The following is a 14,035-nucleotide window of genomic DNA, read 5'->3' as shown; positions in this document are numbered from 1 at the left end:
AATCATATTTTTAGTCGATTATACCAAGATGCAAGTTCAGTTAAACTGTTTGTCTCTGCTTTATAGAGCAAATCATTAGGTTAGTGAGAAGTAACTTTGCTAATGTATATCTTTCTTCCTAGGTGTTAATACCTCACCAACATGCTGAGTTCTTTTCTGTTTTCTCCATATTGTATTGGGTTGTTTACTTGAACCCCTGATGACTGGATTCTTTAAAATGCAGTAGGTGTTGTTCACTCATCCAGTCAAGAAATGTTTATTGAGTGTCTGCTATGTGTCAGGCCCTGCGCTTGGCACTGGGCATACACAGTGAGCAAAATAAAGACCCAGCCTTCAAGGAGCTTTTGTTCTAGCACTAAGGTCCTGGTTGGAGGGGGTACAGAAGGGATAGATACACAATAAAACAAAGAAATAAGTACTATATCAATTGATGCTATCAAGAAAAGGCTTACAGCTTGGGGGTGCATTTTAAACACCACAGCTAGGAAAGGCCACTGATATGTGGCGTGTGTAGAAGCTGGAAGAATTTTACCATTAGTGAAGTAAGTTAATGCTTTATTTTTTTTTGCTTGTAAAGTTAATTCTGTGATAAAGAGTCTCTTCCATACTTTTCTTTGGAAGAGGAGAAAATGCAAATATCAGATAATAGCAATTAGAGAAATAGTCATATTTTTATAGCACTATCTCCTCAAAGTACAAAGCAAAAAGAAACAAATTAAAAGGACTGATGGTTGTTTTGAACTTTATACCAAGAATTGAACTGGCTTTTTTCAAAATACCTATTACTGCTTCTCATCCATGGCAGCCTGGGTATCAATCCAGGAAGCATCTTTAAAGGTGTTGTTTATTAATATTGGAAAAAGTAAGTCTCATCTGTGGGACCCAGGAAGCTCAAAGAAAAGTACTGAGCACTCAGTGGTGGTTTATTTAGGAACATCTGTTTATTTCCTGGTAAATGTTCCTGAATTTTAAATGCTTCTGAACACAGCCCTATAGAATTAATTCCTTAACATAATTCCAAAGTCATGAAAGAGTATTGAATTTTCTGCTTTTAGCTAAACGTTCAAGTTTTGAGGCTGCAATTGGTAACATCCTTTTAAATAAGTTCTGTACTTTCAAGATTATTCTTTCTAATTACACAGCACCAGAGGGTTGGAGGAGACATCGAGTTTGATCTAAGGTTGTTTGTCACCATCCATGCTCCTTGGGAATTTCTGTAGTTCTGGAATACATTCATCTCTGACAGGGAGCAGGCCTGGTGGGGCATTGGGCTTCTTTGTCTGCTAGCAAATGAGCTTGGTGGTTGATTTGATTGTACTAAGTGAGCCTCTTCAGCCTTGATTCTCAGCGTTGGCTGAGAATGATTAGTATCACCTGGGAAGAAGCTTTAATGATGTTACTGATGCTTGAGACCCACTGCCAAGGCTTTGATTTAATTGGTACGGAGGGCAGCCTGGGGAATCAGGAGTTTTTAAAACCTCCTCATCTAGTTCCAATATGCAACTAAACTTAAAAACCACTGTCTTTAGAGCAGTTCTTCTCTAAATGTAATGTCCATATCAGTCATCAGTCTGTTTTAAAATGTAGATTCTAATTCAGTAAGGTCTGAGGTAGAGCCCAATGATGTCTAAATAAGACTGTAGAACCAGGGTTAGCAGACTATGGCCTATAGAACAAATCTGACCCAAGGCCTGTTTTGTACAGCCTTATGGCCTTTTACGCGAAAAATTTGCTAACCTCTGCTCTGGAAGACAGACCCTGGATAAACCTCCTTATAACCATTGAAAATTCCTTCTCAGTATTATCTTACTTCATGGCATGCCATAAGTGGCACTCCTCACTTTATGGCACTTCTTTCTCTGTACTTGGGAATTTGTTTTTATATAAAAGTAATGGCATAACAAACTCTTTAAGGAGATGGGAATACCAGACCATCTTACCTGTCTCCTGAGAAACCTGCATGCGGGTCAGGAAGCAACAGTTAGAACCCTGTATGGAACAGTGGATTGAGAAAGGAGTACAACAGGGCTGTTTATTGTCTGTTTATTTAACTTACACACGGAACACATCATTTGAAATGCTGGGTTGGATGAGTTCCAAGCTAGAATTAAGATTGCCGGGAGAGATATCAACAACTTCAGATATACAGATACCACTCTAATGGCAGAAAGTGAAGAGGAACTAAAGAACCTCTTGATGAGGGTTAAGGGAGAGAGTGAAAAAGCCCACTTAAAACTCAATATTAAAACTAAGATCATGGCATCCAGTCCCATCACTTCATGGCAAATAGAAGGGGAAAAGGTGGAAGCAGTGACAGATTTCCTCTTCTTAGGCTCTGAAATCACTGTGGATGGTGACTGCAGCCATGAAATTAGAAGACGATTGCTTCTTGGCAGGAAAACTATGACAAACCTAGACAGTGTGTTGAAAAGGAAAGATATCACTTTGCCAGCCAAGGTCCATATAGTTAAGACTATGATCTAGCTGATAGTCTTGTACGGATATGAGAGGTGGATCATAAAGAAGGCTGGGTGCCGAAGAATTAATGCTTTCAAACTGTGGTGCTGGAGAAAATTCTTGAGAGTCCCTTGGAAAGCTAATAGATCAAAACGGTTAATCTTAAAGGAAATCAACCTTGACTACTCTTTGGAAGGACTGATGCTGAAGCTGAAGCTCCAGTACTTTGGCCACCTGATGCGAACTGCTGACACATTAGAAAAGACCCTGCTGCTGGGAAAGACTGAAGGCAGAAGGAGAACAGGGCAACAGAGGATAAGATGGTTGGATGGCATCACCCATTCAATGGACATGAACTTGGGCAAACTCCAGGAGATGGTGAGGGACAGGGAAGCCTGGCGTGCTGCAGTCCATGTGGTCTCAAAGAGTTGGACATGACTTGGCAGCTGAACAACAACAAGAAAATGGCACAACTAGTAGAATTTGAAGCTTATGGGTTTTGGGTCATGGAAAGAAAGAAAGAAAGTGAAGTCACTCAGTCGTGTCCAACTCTTTGCAACCCCATGGACTGTAGCCTACCACGCTCCTCCATCCATGGGATTTTCCAGGCAAGAGTATGGGAGTGGGTTGCCATTTCCTTTTCCAGAGGATCTTCTGGACCCAGGGGTCAAACCCAGGTCTCTGGCATTTTAGGCAGACGCTTTACCGTCTGAGCATGGAATTGGCTACAAATAGAAGTATTAATATTTTAAAAGAAACTTCTGCTCTCTAATTACATTTTTTAAAAAATTCTTAAGTGACTTTATTATAGTACCAAAAAGATACATTTTCCTTGAATCACAAATTTCTGGTTTTAAATAAGGATTTCCTGGGCAGATAGATTCAAGAACCACTGAGGATTCCTCTTTGGAAACAGAAAAGTTCTGTGCCTAGGTTTGTCACACAGAACCTGACTGATCATGGTTGATATACATATTTTTGACTCACTGGAAAAATTCCTGATGCTGGGAATGATTGAGGGCAGAAGAAGAAGAGGGTATCAGAGGATAAGATGGCTGGATAGCATCACCAATTCAATGGATATGAACGTGGGCAAACTTCGGGAGATGGTGAGGGACAGGGAGGCCTGGCGTATTGCAGTCCATGGGTTGTAGAGTCAGATTGAACCGGGCTATTGGACAAAAACAATAACACATATATTTTGGCTGTGCTATGCAGCTTGTGGAATCTTAGCCAGGGATTGAAGTTGCACCCTTGGCAGTGAAAGTATGGAGTCCTAACCACTGGTCTACCATGGAATTCCCTAAGTATTGGCTTCAAGTGAAGTGCTGGATGAATGAATTTTTGTGCTTCAGGGATCCATTCCCTATGGGTAAACATGAGGCAGTGTGACTTTAAAATCAGAAAAATTGAGCAACTAATATTACATAGGTCCACATCCTCAGTTCACAGATGAGGATCTCAGACTCCAGAAAATGCAAGTCAGGGCCTGAGTGCCATAGCAAGATAATGGTAGAAGTGGATCTGGAACTTATTCTTCTGATTTGGTTCCTGGTTCATACTTTTTCTATGATATCATATTCAAGATCCAATATTGTGACTGAAATGCTTGACAGTATGAAAGGGCCAGTTTTAAAACTATCACGGGGATTCCTTCATGGCTCTGTGGTAAGGAATTCGCCTGCCAGTGCGGGCGGCAGGTTCAATCCCTGATCTGGGAAGATCTCACATGCTGCGGAGCAGCTAAGTCTGTATGCCACAACTACTGAACCTGCGCTTAGAACCTGGGAGCCAAAACTACTGAAGCCCGCACGCCTTGGAGTCCATGCTCCACCAGAGAAGCTACCACAATGAGAAGCCCTCACACCACAAGGAGAGAATAGTCCCCACTCATGCCAACTAGAGAAAAGCCCATGCAGCAGTGAAGACCCAGTACAGCCAAAAATAAATAAAATTATATATATAAGAAACAAAACTATCACAGATCTTCCTATTTCTTTACTCACAGTGTTCATGTTTTCCTTTAAAACCTTGAGGATATTTATAATAGCTATTTCAAGTTCTTGTCTGTTCATTCCATCATCTCTGTCCTTTCAAGATCTAGTTCTACTGATTGATTTTTCTTCTCGATATAGGTCACATTTTTCTACTTCTCACGTCTAGTTAAGTTCTACTAGCTGCTTGGACTTCATGATATTACGTTGTTGACATCAATGTGTTTTTTTTTTTTTTTTTTGCAGTCTTTAAAAAGTACTGAAGTTCATTTTGGCAGATAGTTAAGTTACTTGCTTGTCAACTTGCTGTTTTTCAGGCTTGTTTTTAAGTTCATTAGGGAGATTTTGGTGTAGCTTTTACTCAGTGCTTAGTTTAGCTTATTACCAAGATGTGGCCTTACTGGATCACTACTGAACGGTCAGCAAGTTTTCTTCCTTATGGCTGCCAGAACATGCAGTCTTCCAGCCCTGTGCAAGGTTTTGGACTTGTTCTGCTCAACTTCCCTGGCTTTGTCTGGCTTTATGGAGTTTCACCATAAATGTGCACAACTTCAGTTCAGTTCAGTTCAGTCGTTCAGTCGTGTCCAACTCTCCGCGACCCCACGAATCACAGCATGCCAGGCCTCCCTGTCCATCACCAACTCCCGGAGTACACTCAAACTCATGTCCACAGAGTCGGTGATGCCATCCAGCCATCTCATTCTCCGTCGTCCCTTTCTCCTCCCGCCCCCAACCTTTCCCAGCATCAGAGTCTTCTCCAGTGAGTCAACTCGCCGCATGAGGTGGCCAAAGTATTGCAGTTTCAGCTTTAGCATCAGTCCCTCCAGTGAACACCCAGGATTGATCTCCTTTAGAATGGACTGGTTGGATCTCTTTGCAGTATAAGGGACTCTCAAGAGTCTTCTCCAACACCACAGTTCAAAAGCATCAATTCTTCGGCGATCAGCTTTCTTCACAGTCCAACTCTCACATCCATACATGACCACGGGAAAAATCATAGCCTTGACTAGAAGGACCTTGGTTGGCAAAGTAATGTCTCTGCGTTTTAATATACTATCAAGGTTGGTCATAACTTTCCTTCCAAGGAGCAAGCGTCTTTTAATTTCATGGCTGCAATCAGCATCTGCAGTGATTTTGGAGCCCAAAAAAATGAAGTCTGACACTGTTTCCACTGTTTTTCCATCTATTTCCCATGAAGTGATGGGACCAGATGCCATGATCTTTGTTTTCTGAATGTTGAGCTTCAAGCCAACCTTTTCACTCTCCTCTTTCACTTTCATCAAGAGGCTTTTGAGTTCCTCTTCACTTTCTGCCATAAGGGTAGTGTCATCTGCATATCTGAGGTTATTGATATTTCTCCCAGCAATCTTGATTCCAGCTTGTGCTTCTTCCAGCCCAGCGTTCCTCATGATGTACTCTGCATATAAGTTAAATAAGCAGGGTGACAATATACAACCTTGACGGACACCTTTTCCTATTTGGAACTAGTCTGTTGTTCCATGTCCAGTTCTAACTGTTGCTTCCTGACCTGCATACAGGTTTCTCAAGAGGCAGGTCAGGTGGTCTGGGATTCCCATCTCTTTCAGAATGTTCCACAGTTTATTGTGATCCACACATTCAAAGGCTTTGGCATAGTCAATGAAGCAGAAATAGATGTTTTTCTGAAACTCTCTTGCTTTCTCTTAGTGCTCAGTTATTGTTGATCAGCTGCTCAGTCTTGTCTGACTCTGTGATGCCATGGACAGCAGCACACCAGGCTTACATGTTCTTCACTGTCTCCCGGAGTTTGCTCAAACTCATGTCCTTTGAGTCGGTGATGCCATCCAACAATCTTATCCTCTGATGCCCCTTCCCCTCCTGCCCTCAATCTTTCCCAGAATCAGGGTATTTCCCAATGAGTTGGCTCTTCACATCAGGTGGGCAAACCATTGGAGCTTCAGCTTCAGTATCAGTCTTTCCAATGAATATTCAGGGTTGATATCCTTTAGGATTGACTGGATTGATCTTTTGCTGTCCAGAGGACTCTTGAGAGTCTTCTTGAGCACTACAATTCAAAAGTATCAAAACTTCGGTGCTCAGCTTTCATTATGGTCCAACTCTCACCTCTATACGTGACTACTGAAAAAACCATAGCTTTGACTATACAGACCTTTGTCGGCAAAGTGATGTCTCTGCTTTTTAATACAATGTTTAGGATTGTCATAAGGGCTTCCCTGGTGGCTCAGACAGTAAAGCATCTGCCTGCAATGCAGGAGACCCGGGTTCAATCCCTGGGTTGGGAAGATCCCATGGAGAAGGAAATGGCAGCCCACTCCAGTACTCTTGCCTGGAAAATTCCATGGACGGAGAAGCCTGATAGGTTACAGTCCATGGGGTCGCAAAGAGTCAGACACAACTGAGCGACTTCACTTTCACTTAGGATTGTCATAGTTTTTCTTCCAAAGAGCGAATGTCTTTTAATTTCATGGCTGTAGTTACTGTCCACAGTGATTTTGAAGCCCAAGAAAATAAAATATGCCCTTGTTTCCACTTTTTCCCTGTATGTTTGTCATGAACAGATGGGACTGGATGCCATGATCTTAGTTTTCTAACTGTGGCTTCTTGACCTGCATACAGATTTCTCAGGAGGCAGGTAAGGTGATCTGGTATTCCCATCTCTAAGAATTTTCCACAATTTGTTGTGATCCACACAGTCAAAGGCTTTAGTGTAGTCATGAAGCAGAAGTAGATGTTTTTCTGGAATTCCCTTGCTTTTTCTATGATCCAGTGGATGCTGGCAATTTGATCTCTGGTGCCTCTGCCTTTTCTAAATCCAGCTTGTACATCTGGAATGTCTTGGTTCACATACTATTGAAGCCTAGCTTGAAGGATTTTGAGCATTACTTTGCTAGCATGTGAAATGAATGCAATTGTATGGTAGTTTGAACATTCTTTGGCATTGCCCTTCTTTGGGATTGGAATGAAAACTGCCCTTTTCCAGTCCTGTGGCCACTGCTGAGTTTTCCAAATTTGCTGGCATATTGAGTACAGCACTTACACAGCATCATCTTTTAGGATTTGAAATAGCTCAGCTGGAATTTCATCACCTCCTGCTGTTTCCTAAGGCCCACTTGACTTCACACTCCAGGATGTCTGGCTCTAGGTGAGTGAGCACACCATTCAAGTTATCAGTCATTAAGATCTTTTTTGTATAGTTCTTCTGTGTATTTTTGTCACCTCTTCTTAGTATCTTCTGCTTCTGTTAGGTCCATACCATTTCTGTCCTTTATCACGCCTATCTTTGCATGAAATGTTCCCTTGGTATCTCTGATTTTATTGAAGAGACCTCTAGTCTTTTCCATTCTATTGTTTTCCTCTGTTTCTTTGCATTTTTCATTTAAAGAGGCCTTCTTATCGCTCCTTGCTATTCTCTGGAACTCTGCATTCAGTTGGGTATATCTTTCCCTTTCTCCTTTGCCTTTTGCTTCTCTTCTTTTCTTAGCTATTTTTAAGGCCTCCTCAGGCAACCACTTTGCCTTTTTGCATTTCTTTTTCTGGGGGATGGTTTTGGTCACTGCCTCCTTCCTGTACAGTGTTTTAAACCTATGTCCATCGTTCTTCAGGCACTCTTGTCTGCCAGATCTAATCCCTTGGGTCTATTCATCAACTCCAATATATAAATATAAGGGATTTGAATTAGGTCTTACCTGAATTGCCTAGTGATTTTCTCTCCTTTCTTCAATTTAAGCCTGAAGTTTTCAATAAGGAGTTCATGATCTGAGCCACAGTCAGCTCCCAGTCTTGTTTTTCTGACTGTATAGAACTTCTCCATCTTTGGGTACAAAGAATAGAATCAATCTGATTTCAGTATTGACCTTGTGATGTCCATGTGTAATGTCGTCTCTTGTGTTGTTGGAAGTGGGTTTTTGCTATGATCAGTGTATTCTCTTGACAAAACTCTGTTATCCTTTGCCCTGCCTTATTTTGTACTCCAGGGCCAAACTTGCCTGTTATTCCAGGTATCTCTTGACTTCCTACTTTTGCATTCTAATTCCCTATGATGAAAAGAACATCTTTTGTTTGTTTGTTTGTTTGTTTTACAAGGTCTTATAAGTTTTCATAGAACTGTTCAACTCTTCAGCTTCTTGAGCATTAGTGGTTGGGACAAAAACTGTGAATTACTGTGATGTCAAATGGTTTGCCTTCAAAAGGAATCATGATCATGTGCTCAGTAGAAGATTCAAAAAGAATACCTGTTCCAGTCTCTGGAGCTCTTTCCCTGTGTCACTCCCTTCTCTCTAGGACTTAGCCTCACAAATTCCAAGTACCTTACACTCTGTCTCCTTATTGGGCTCTGCTTAGATCCCACTCCTGCACTGTGGTCCAGAAAATGCCTCCAGGCAGGAAACTGGGGCAGTCCTAGGGCATCTTGTTTTGTTTCCCTTTTCTCAGGGATCCTATACCACCTGTGTCCAGTATTTGAAGAGTTGTTCCATACATTTTGTCCTATTTTCTGGTTATTTACAGCAGAAGGGCAAGTCTGGTACCAGATATTGTAGCATTGCCAGAGGTTTTTGTTGTTGTTCAGTTGCTCAGTCTTGTCTGACTCTTTGCAACCCCATCCTTCAGTATCTCCCAGAGTTGACTCAAACTCATATCCATTGAGTCAATGATGCCATCCAACCATTGAATCCTCTATTGTCCCCTTCTCCTCTTGCCCTCAACCATTCCCAGAATCAGGATCTTTTCCAGTGAGTTGGCTTTTTGCATAAGGTGGTCTCAGCTTTAGCATCTGTCCTTCCAGTGAATATTCAGGGATGATTTTCTTTTGGATTGACTGGTTTGAGCTCCTTGCAGCCCAAGGCACTCTCAGGAGTCTTCTCCAGCACCAATTTGGAGCATCAGTTCTTTGGCACTCAGCCTTTTTTATGTTCAACTTTTACATCTGTACATGACTACTGGAAAAACCTAGCTTTGACTATATGGATCTTTGTCAGCAAAGTGATGTCTCTGCTTTTTAGTATGCTGTCTAGGTTTGTCTAGCTTTTCTTTTAAGGAGCAAGTGTCTTTTAATTTCATGGCTTCAGTTAACTGTCTGCAGTGATTTCAGAGCCTAAGAAAATAAAGTCTGTCACTGTTTCCACTTTTCCCCATCTATTTGCCATGAAACTTTGTGAGAGGTTATTTAGATTTTTTCCTCTACTATTTTTCCATATTAAGTAAAGGCAGAGATCTTGTCCCCACTTTATAGGTTAGATGACACAGAGTTGCCAAGAGTGATTAAGAAGCTTGAGATCACATACTGAATTGGTAGGATGGCAGGAACCCTGGATCATATGACCTTGCCGTGACTTACTAAACTGGATTCCGCCTGTGGACCTAAGCATACCAGTGAGTGTTGGTAGTGGCACACCAGTGAGTATTACTGGTTCCAGTTGGCAGAGACAAAAGCAGTGGAGAAAAGAGAAAACAATAAAAAAAGAAAGTGGTAGAAGAATGAGGTAGGAAGAGCTCTATATCTGTGTATCAGGAAAGAAAGTTGGGGCTGCTATAGTAACCCCAAGAGTTGTGTAAGATGTCACTCACTGTCACCCGTAACAATATAGAAATAATAACTGCTGACCTGAGATCCTTAAACATATTATCTCATTTAATCTTCATTCTCTACCTAAAGAAGACACTATTATTCCTATATTATCAATGAGGAAACTGAGGCTCAAAGGCAAAATTACCTGCCCATAACAATATTGCAGCCACGCTGAGATTTGAACAGGGCACAGCAGACTCCAAAGTTCGTGCTAGTCATCGTTATGGTTCGCCAGCAGAGGGTACCTTTCCCGGACAAATTTTTGTTGACTTGCCTAGTAATTTTTCCCCTTTCACCTGATTCTGCCCCTACAGGAATACCATTTATTTTCTTCTTATTTTTAAAACCAATACATGCTAATTGTAGGAGACTTTGACAATACAGAACATTAGAAGTACAAAAATCATCTATATACTCACCGTTATCCATTATTTTCAAACTCAAACTGTAATGCTCACCTTTGTAACTGCTTTGCCTTCACGACCTATAATGTGGTATTTATTGATGAATGTTTATTGATTTTAGGCACCATCAGAACTCTATAGAATATTTAAAACAGCAGTTAATTTGCTAAGAAAGTCACACATTTGTTTTGCCTAAAGAGCTACTGAATTCCAGTGGACACACATGGGGGGCCTGATAGTCTTTTTCAGTTTCAGGTCTATGCCATGTTAACTTTCATGGCCCTCATGGCTAAGGAGCAATGCAAGGGCACCATGCTGTACCCATAGGCACTCAGCTGATACCTTTTGACTGTAGGCCTCCAGAGATGGAAGTAAATTCAGTATATTTATTCACCAACTATTCATTGAACAAGCTCTGTGCTAGCTCCTGGGGAGGAAGTGTGAGCTAGAAACAGTCTTTCCTGTCGTGGAATTTACCTTTTAGTGATAGAAAACCCACAAAATCCGTTTCTGAAACGTCCAGATTAGAAGACATTTTCCCATCATGTTATTTTTACCAGTAAACTCAGAATTGTTTGTCATATGTAGGTTTAAAAAGGAACAGTTGTGGACGTCCAAGTAAAGTTCATAAAATAAAGATGGGAACGTGTTACTTTAGGCTGATGTTAAATGATCTCTTAGCCTGCTGTCATGCTGTCTCACAGGGAAGGTTTTATGTATGTCTCCTTTGGTCTTGTCTTCTTTTCATCTCTGAGTTTGATGTATAAGCTTTAGCCTGGGCCTTTGATTTACAGTGTTCTGAAGAAAGAGAGTGGGGATGACAAAACCAGCCAGACCATCCCTAAGAGCCTGATATATTGTCCCAAATCAAGCTGTCTGAGAGCCACACAGAGGATTTCTGCAGCCTGCTGAAGGCAGCACCCTGAAAGCCTCATAAAATAGAGTTTCCCCATCCTACTTTGAAAGACACAGTTTGCTTGGGTATGGCAGCAATTTGTAATCCTTTGGATTATCTTTTACTATCAGAGTTTAGTCAACCAAGAAAATAAGAAATTATGGGTCCATCAGTTATAGATATGTTAAATAAAGGGCTTTAAAATTATGTGGAAGTCTGTGACCAATATTTTTTAAAATTTTTAATTGCTTTACAATGTCATATTAGTTTCTACTGTATAGCAACATGAATCAGCTAAAAGTATACATATATCCTTTCCCTCTTGTGGCTCGCTTCCATTTTTCCCACATCCCATCCCTCTAGGTCATCACACAGTACTGACCTGAGCTCCCTGTGTTATATAGCAGATTCCCTCTGGTTATCTACCTTACATACGGTAGTGTGTATATGTCAATGCTGCTCTCTCAATTTATACCCCCAACTCCTTCCCCACTGTTGAGTCCACAAGTCCATTCTCTGTGTTTGCATGTGACCAACATTGTTTTAAACTCTAAAACATAGCTTGGTAAAAACTTCATTGTAGCATACTGAGTATGGAGGGACAGTGAGTTCAGTTACCTCAGTTACCTGAGTTATCACTCAGTTTGGGAGTGATAAAAAATTACCCCCAATATTCAACAGCTTAAAACAACAAACATTCATTATCTCACAGTTTCTGGGGGTCAAAAATCTGGGAGTGGCTTAGCTAGGGGTTTCCGGCTTAAGGGGTCTCATGAGGTTGCAGTCAAGCCTTGACTGGCACTAGAGGATCTGCTTCCAAGAAGATTCACTCATGTGACTCCTGGCTGGAGTTTTCAGTTCTCCAGGCCCCTCTACAGGGCTGCTGAGTGTCCTCAAGACATGGCAGGTGGCTTCCCCCAAGTGAGTTGAGAGAGAGAGAGAGGTGGAGTGTGCTCAAAACAGAAGCCACAGTACCTTTCGTAATCTAATCTTGGAAGCAACAGACCAATCACTTCTACCACATTCTGTGTGTCACACGGGCCTACCCTGCTACAGCATGGGAGGAGGCTATTCCAGAATTTCATGAACTCCAGGAGATGGGGGCCTTTAGGGGTCATCTTGGAGGCTTGGCTACCATGTCGGCTGTTTATCAGGCAAAATTTCATTTAAAAGTCCATCATGTTGGGTCAGGTGAGTTGATATATACTGCTTCTGTTGTTTGTCTTCTTGAGAGATACAAAGTGAAAATCCAGATCTGAGAGGTTGTGAATGTGCATGTACATGTGTGTGTCCCTAAATCCCCGCCATGAGGCCAATTCTCTAGTTTCTTATCATCCATCAGGTGAAAGAGCTGACACTTGAGAGGCACGGATTGATCACTCGCAGACTTTTGGGACTGGATGAACAATCTCAACCTGGGCAAGACCAGGGACCCAGTACTAGGGGAAAACCCTTTCTTGTCTGTCCACTGAAGGGGACTCTGACCAGGCTCCAGGCCTGGGGAATCTGAGGAGGGAACCTGTTGTCAGTGGAACATCCTAGGAACACATCAAAGCCATGGTGCCTTTTAGCCCTCATTTTCCACAAAGGGAAATAGGGATCCAGTGTTAGGCTGCTGGTAAAGCCCTTCCTTTAGTCTCCTCCATATGAGATCCAGGTCTGGTATTGGCCAAGTCACATGCTTGCTCTAGAATTTAAATTCCTCATTGTTACAAAGTGGTTGGGCTAGAAGAAAAATTTATCAGCACCTGCCTTCTTTTGAGTTTAGTCATGTTGCAACTGCTGTTCAGCAGGTATTGACCACTGAAAAGTTACTGGGCATTCAAATGTGAAAGCTACTGGTTTTTAAGTGGCATTTTATTTCCACTCAGAGACTTATTGTAGCCAGTCTTACGGCATGCAAGTGGAGATACCTGACAGTACAGTGGTTTCTCCAGTAACAAATAGTCAGAGGGAATTACCAAAGTCCCCCAGACTTCTGAGCAGCGTGCAAATGATGTGCTTATTTGCTTTTCAAAAAAATTATACCCTCCATCCATATTCTCCCACTGAGAATATTCTTACCACATTTGCTTCATCATTCTGTTTCCATTCAATGCTGCTTTTCAAAAGGGTTGTTCTTATTATAAGGGTAATAAATTAACATTGTAAAATACAGACAAACTTGAAAAAAGCTTAGAAAGAAGAAACTCTAGGATGAAAAGGGTGTAAAGAAGTTGGGATGGTCTTCAAGCACATCTAATGACTTATTTTCTTATAACTGTTCACATCACTTAATTCTGGTTCCTGGGTACATGAAGGTTTGCTATTTCGTTTTTGTATGTTTCCTGCTTGCTTGAATATTTCATGTATTTTTTTAAAAATGATACTGAGAAGAAACCCTTTTCCTTTTTAAAACCTGGAGATAATCCTTAATCATTACCATTTTTGTGATTTATTTGTAGCTTTTTTTTTTTTAACCAAATAAGAGTCATTCTCTATGTATAATTTTGCATGCAGCTTTTTTTCATCCTGTGCCTAGAAGGTGGAATTACTGCATCAAAAGGCATGCACCTTTCCAAATTTGTTACATAAGTGCTGCTAACACTTCAAACAACTGTATCAAAAATGTCTGAGAGTGACTGTGTTCCCACATCCTTGATGACATGGGTGAAAAATAAGAATTCATTGTTCTAATGTGCATTTCTCTGATTACTAGTAAGGTTTGAGCATCACTCTA

General features: G+C 41.2%; 1 protein-coding gene across 4 annotated transcripts in view; it reads left to right on the top strand.

The window, feature by feature from the left end:
* The window catches only part of SHLD1 (shieldin complex subunit 1), a 161,161-nt gene that overhangs the window by 97,718 nt on the left and 49,408 nt on the right, over window positions 1-14,035 (top strand). The window lies entirely within an intron of this gene.

Source organism: Moschus berezovskii, chromosome 15 (assembly GCF_049115385.1).
Source record: "Moschus berezovskii isolate FMDL1 chromosome 15, NW_MosBer_1.0, whole genome shotgun sequence".
NCBI lineage: Eukaryota > Metazoa > Chordata > Mammalia > Artiodactyla > Moschidae > Moschus > Moschus berezovskii.
Note: the sequence above shows the minus strand (reverse complement) of the source record. Positions and strands in the feature narration are given on the sequence as shown.